The sequence below is a fragment of the Rhodamnia argentea genome, chromosome 5, assembly GCF_020921035.1.
Source record: "Rhodamnia argentea isolate NSW1041297 chromosome 5, ASM2092103v1, whole genome shotgun sequence".
In the NCBI taxonomy this organism is placed as follows: domain Eukaryota; kingdom Viridiplantae; phylum Streptophyta; class Magnoliopsida; order Myrtales; family Myrtaceae; genus Rhodamnia; species Rhodamnia argentea.
The window spans coordinates 18334627-18340150 of record NC_063154.1 but is presented as its reverse complement, the minus strand read 5'-3'; positions in this window follow the sequence as shown (position 1 = coordinate 18340150).

Sequence of the window (5524 nt, the reverse complement as noted above, 5' to 3'; positions counted from 1 at the left end):
TAAATAGTTATTGTTGTATATACTTTTTTTTCGCTTATAAGTAACATATATAATAGAGAGATGATAAGTGTTAGTTATAGTGAAATTCTCTACTGAATGTAGCTCTACTTAAGAATAAATCTGGATAAACTTTTGTGTCCCGATTTTTCTTTTTCGTTTTTACGTTCTAATTTATTTTGATTGTGTGCCGAATTTTAATATATTTCTTATTTAATTTGTGTCCATGATGACGAGTACAAAAATTCTGTGAGACGACGGAGGGAGAGTTCTACGAGGCTCCGTCACTATGGTCTCCATTAGATGCTGAGCTCAATCTGAATTGCTAGAGTAGACTTACGTCAGTGGGTCCGTTGCACCTATGCTATTCTCCTAGTATTTCTTGAAAAAGCTATTTGTCCGTGATTAGTTTTCGTAGTCAACGAAATACACAGCAGCCCCACGACATAAGTGAGTAACCTAAATAGAGGGGTGTGGGCCGCCGGCCACAGATAATATCTAAGTCCCTCGAATGGGAAGTTAAAAGCCTCAATCTTCAGGGTTGACACAGTTACTTATGCCGTCGGGGATCTTTCTTTTCAACGTAAGAATTGAAGGCCTACATGATTGAATCTCGGACAACTACGCGCAAACTGCCCTGCGTTTGGGACTCCTGCACAGGCTGAACTCAATCGGTCCATGAGTGCAATTTGCAAAATATTCCAGAAGCCTTTCTGGTAGTCGGGTTTTTGCGCTAGTACCAGTACATAATTTAAGAAAAGGAAAAGAGGAAGTTAAGGCCTTGGTGTCATGGGACTGACCTCATAAATCACCTCGCTTTAGTAAGACCGAAAGAGCTCAAGAACCCTCAAGCATGTGAGATTGCCTTCATTTTAGTCACGAGATTAAGTTCTTTTGATGCCGTGTCAGCACGCATGTGCACCAAAACGAAGAGTGAGCATCTTAGTATGCCTACAAAGAGCAATCCGACATTGATGATAGGTCCATAAGGATAGATAGAGACTGCATCAGACCAGAATTGTTGTTCAATCTTCCACGAAACAATGCACCTGTACTAGACGTGCATGGCCTCCACCCAATCTATAATGGAACTCTGCCCGTTGAATGTCTAATGGAATAGTAAAATTAGGTAACAAATTTTGGCCCAAAAAAATAATAATAAGTTAGGTAACAAATCACCCATGATTCTAGTACCTCAAAGTCAAGGTTGATTTGATAGTTCTGAAGGTTTAAAGAAGACCTCTGATGAACGAGACAACGTCGTATTGTAGGGCATAGGTCAATGGGGGTGGCGCGTCTAGCCCCCTTTCTCGCCCCTTTTTTTTTGGGTACTCTCAGAGCACGATATTCTCGATAATTACTTCATGTCAAGTATTCAGAATTTCCTTTTTCCCTATGACAAGAAATTCTGTAGACGGATAAAAAAACAAAAACACGATAAAAGGTAACATTAGTAATTTAGGATAAAGTCTTGGGGAAATTATCAAAAAAAAAAAAAAGTCTTGAACCTATTGTACAGAGAATTAAGCCAATTTAGTCCTAGATCTTTTAACGAATTGTCAATATAGTCATTCCGACTAATTTTAGGTAGAAATCGCTGACGTGGCGGTTCAATAGTGCCGCTTGTTTTACGTGGCATGACCGACGTTGATATGGATGATTTCTAAATTTTAAAAAAAAAATTCAGATTTTTTAATTATTTGGTTGATTTTTTTTTTTTTTTTACTTTTTTCCTTCACAGGTCTGCTATGGTCGTCGACCTCGGGACGAGAGCAAAGAAGCCCTCGCCGACAATGGGAGAAGGGAGCGGCCCTCGCCTAGGTCCTCGCTAGCCACAACAAGGGCTCGTGACGAAACATATTAGGGTCACTCATCTTAGATCCATGATTCAATGGAAGGCAACAACCTTAATGAAGGTTCATTGAGAGAGAGAGAGAGAAGAGAGAGAGAGAGAGAGAGAGAGAGAGTTATGTCATTAGCATATCATCTTTAAACATGAAATTTGAGATCTTGAAAACTGAACATTTTCATGAAAGTGTCAAAAAAATTAAAGCTACTCGAATGCGTAGAAGATGACGCTATTAAATTGAGCTTTTGTGTGCTGCTAGAAAGAGAGAACTGGTTATATATACATCTTCCTCAAATAACCGCAACGTTAAAATAAACTGGAAAAAAAAATAACTCTAGAACTTATTAAAAGGCCACATTATTAATTTAGGATAAAGTCTTGGGAAAATTGTCCAAAAAAAGTCTTAAACCTATTATACGGTGGCAATTTCAGTTCAAAGTCAATTTAGTCTTAAACCTTTTAATGAATTACCAATGTAGTCATTTTAGTTAATTTTAGTAAAAAATCGCTGACGCGGCAATCCAATAGTGCCAATTGTATTTTGTGGCACAGCCAATGCTAATATGGATGATTTCCAAATTTAAAAAAAAAAATCCAGATTTTTTTTATTATTTGGTTGATTTTTTTTCTTGATAGGGTCGTTGTGGCTACCGATCCTAGGGTGAGAGTTGTGAAGCCCTCGCCAACCGTGGGAGATGGGAGCGGCCCTTGCCTAGGCCCTCGCTAGCCATAGCGAGGGCGGCCGAGGGCTTACAACGGCCTTGCCATAACGAGGGCGCGTGATGAAACATATTAGGGCTGTTCGCCTTAGATCCATGATTCAATGGAAGGCAACAACCTTAATGAAGAGAGAGAGAGAGAGAGAGAGAGAGAGAGAGAGAGAGAGAGAGAGAGAGAGAGAGAGAGAGAGAGAGAGAGAGAGAGAGATCATTAGCATGTCATCTTTAAACATGAAATTTCAGATCTTGAAAACTGCACGTTTTCATGAAAGTCTCCAAAAAAGTAAAAAATACCCCAATGCGTAGGAGATGCCGCTATTAAATTGAGCTTTTGTGTGATGCTAGAAATCGAGAACCGGTTTTATAGACATTTAAATCAAATAACTACAACTTTAAAATCAACTGGAAAAAAAAAATAATGCTTGAACTTATTAATCAGTAAATTGTTCTTTCATTTGCACGTGCATTTTTTGTTATTTCCATAATAATTGGGACACTTAATAATATGATTATCTCAATCTATGATTTTGCCAACCTTTCGGGGAAAACTCCAAATAAGATCAACTTTACTAGTGCATTGTGACATCCCGAAATTTGAGATCCGTAAGAAAATAAATTTGATGGATTTTGGTCTTGAATTTCGGTCCGGTGAATAATATGGGATTTTTGAGATTTAAGGGACAATGGTTGGACACAATTGTAATTGGTCCGAAAAGGGATTTGGATAATTCAATAGTATCGGTCAGAAAAAATCAAGCCTAGATAGTCTAATCGTCGAACTAAAGTATTGAGACCATTCGCGCCAGAGCCTAGTCTTGGCCGAACTTTAGAAGTGAATTTACCATTTTGCCCTTAAAGGTAAATTTATCATTTTGCCCTTTTGCCTTGAAATGACCATTATATCCCATTGAAAAATTACCATTTTACCATTGATGCTAAATTACCAAAGTACCCTCAATCATTTATGCCAAATGACTAACCTACCCTTGCTTGTGAAGTTACCAAATTGCCCATGGATATTATTCATAACAGACGAAACTCATTGACGGGGATTTGACTTGTGGGCCCCACCTTTTTTTACTTCCCCAAGTTGGCCGTGACCTTCTCTTTCTCTCCTCTCTTCCCCTCCAATTTTCGTGAAAGCCATCCTGAGCTCCCTCTCTCTCTCTCTCTCTCTCTCTCTCTCTCTCTCTCTCTGTCTCTCTCTCTCTCTCAATTTTTTGAGCACGCTCGAGAAGAAATCGTTTGTTTGATTTCGTTCGGAGGGCAAATTGAGCTCCGTTTTCTCCTACACAACCCTAAGATCGAGAGCTATTTGGATATGAGGGCTAATTGTCCAAAAAATTGATAGAATTTCGTGGATCCGAGCTGGACAGAGGCTGGTTGGTGGAAACCCGATTTGTTCGGCGTTGATACAAGTTTCACCGTTCGTCGTTTGTTGCCGCGCCGCCGCGGGTCATCGTTGCCAAGCCATGCGCCACCCCCAAGCTCAAGTTGCCGACCGCCGTGCCAAGCTGAAAGGCCAAGAGCCATCGACGATCGCTACCGTTGCGCTCAAGTCATTGATGCCGATCATCCGTCGTTGCCGGCCGTTATTTATGATTTAACTCCCAAACTCTGATTGGGACATTAATTACGTTTACGGATATATTATTTTATGTTAATTGTGGGTTAGTTTAGTTAATGATGGTTGGGTTGAGTTAATTTACCACGATTGGGTTAGTTGACTGCGGTAGGGTTAGTCAACCCTGGTTAGTTATAGTAACCGTAGTTATTTTTAGTTAACTATAGTTACTTCTCATTAACATAGTTATTTTTCGTTAACCGCAGTTACTTTTAGTTAACTATAGTTACTTTTTGTTAACCATAATTACTTTTTGTTAACCATGGTTGGATTAGTTAACCTTGGTCAATAAGCTATCAAGAGTTTGGGCGATAAGCTATCAAGATTTGGACGATAAGCTATCGAGGTTTTGACGATAACTTGCCAAGGTTTTGATGATAAGGCATCAATTTATTATTTTACTAATGTTATTTTGTTCCATTACGCATGAAAGTTGTGATCAATGTTCTGGTTGTGAGCCTTGATTTATGTGTGGTTGAATGCCATGTTGAGTACTGTATAATATGTGAACTAAGGTGGGGTAAGGCGACACGTGTTTAATGGTTAATTGTTGAGTTGTGCTTGATAATGTGGTAGCTAGAGCATTGCGAGAGTCGCACGCTATTGATTTGTTATTAATATCGACCTATATGTTTAAGCCACCCTAGTGAATCAGCGCCCTACTCGGACTTAGGCATTGACTCACGGAGATTTTATATCTCACCCGCTATTGTTAACCATTTTTCGGGCATTTAGGCGTGGAAAGCTGGAAGTGGACGTGGATCCCTTTTTGAGTTAACACGGAGTAGTGTTAACCCCAACCTAAATTTGGTATTTATTAGGGTTGTAGGAAGTAGCCCTAAAGTGGGGCTTGAGTGACAAATATACTTTCCAGGGTTAACGATATAAATACAATTATCTTTTGCTACTGTTGATTGTTGGTTGCCTACCGATTGTTCCTATCGTTTTTAATATTGTCCGGGGAAGTAGCACGTTTTGCATGTGCTTAATCAAAGATGAAAAAAAAAAAAATGAATGGGTCGGTGACGCGTCTCGGGACATCACAACTTAATGACCGCGTAGGGATGTTGACGTGCCGAAGGGTGCGGGGCGTGACATGCATGGTGAGCAAGGGAGTAACTCTAGAGTGAGCGAGAGAGAGATATCATCCTGGTGTGTACGAAGAGAGGATCGTTTTCTTTGCACACACATATATATTCATCAATCAAATAACGGTAAATTTAAGATCAACACTGGAGATTGTTTATTACTTAATTTTGTTATCAATTTGGACATTAATGTATATGTTATACCATAATCGAGCCACTTGGAGAAATACCAAACAAGTCATAAATT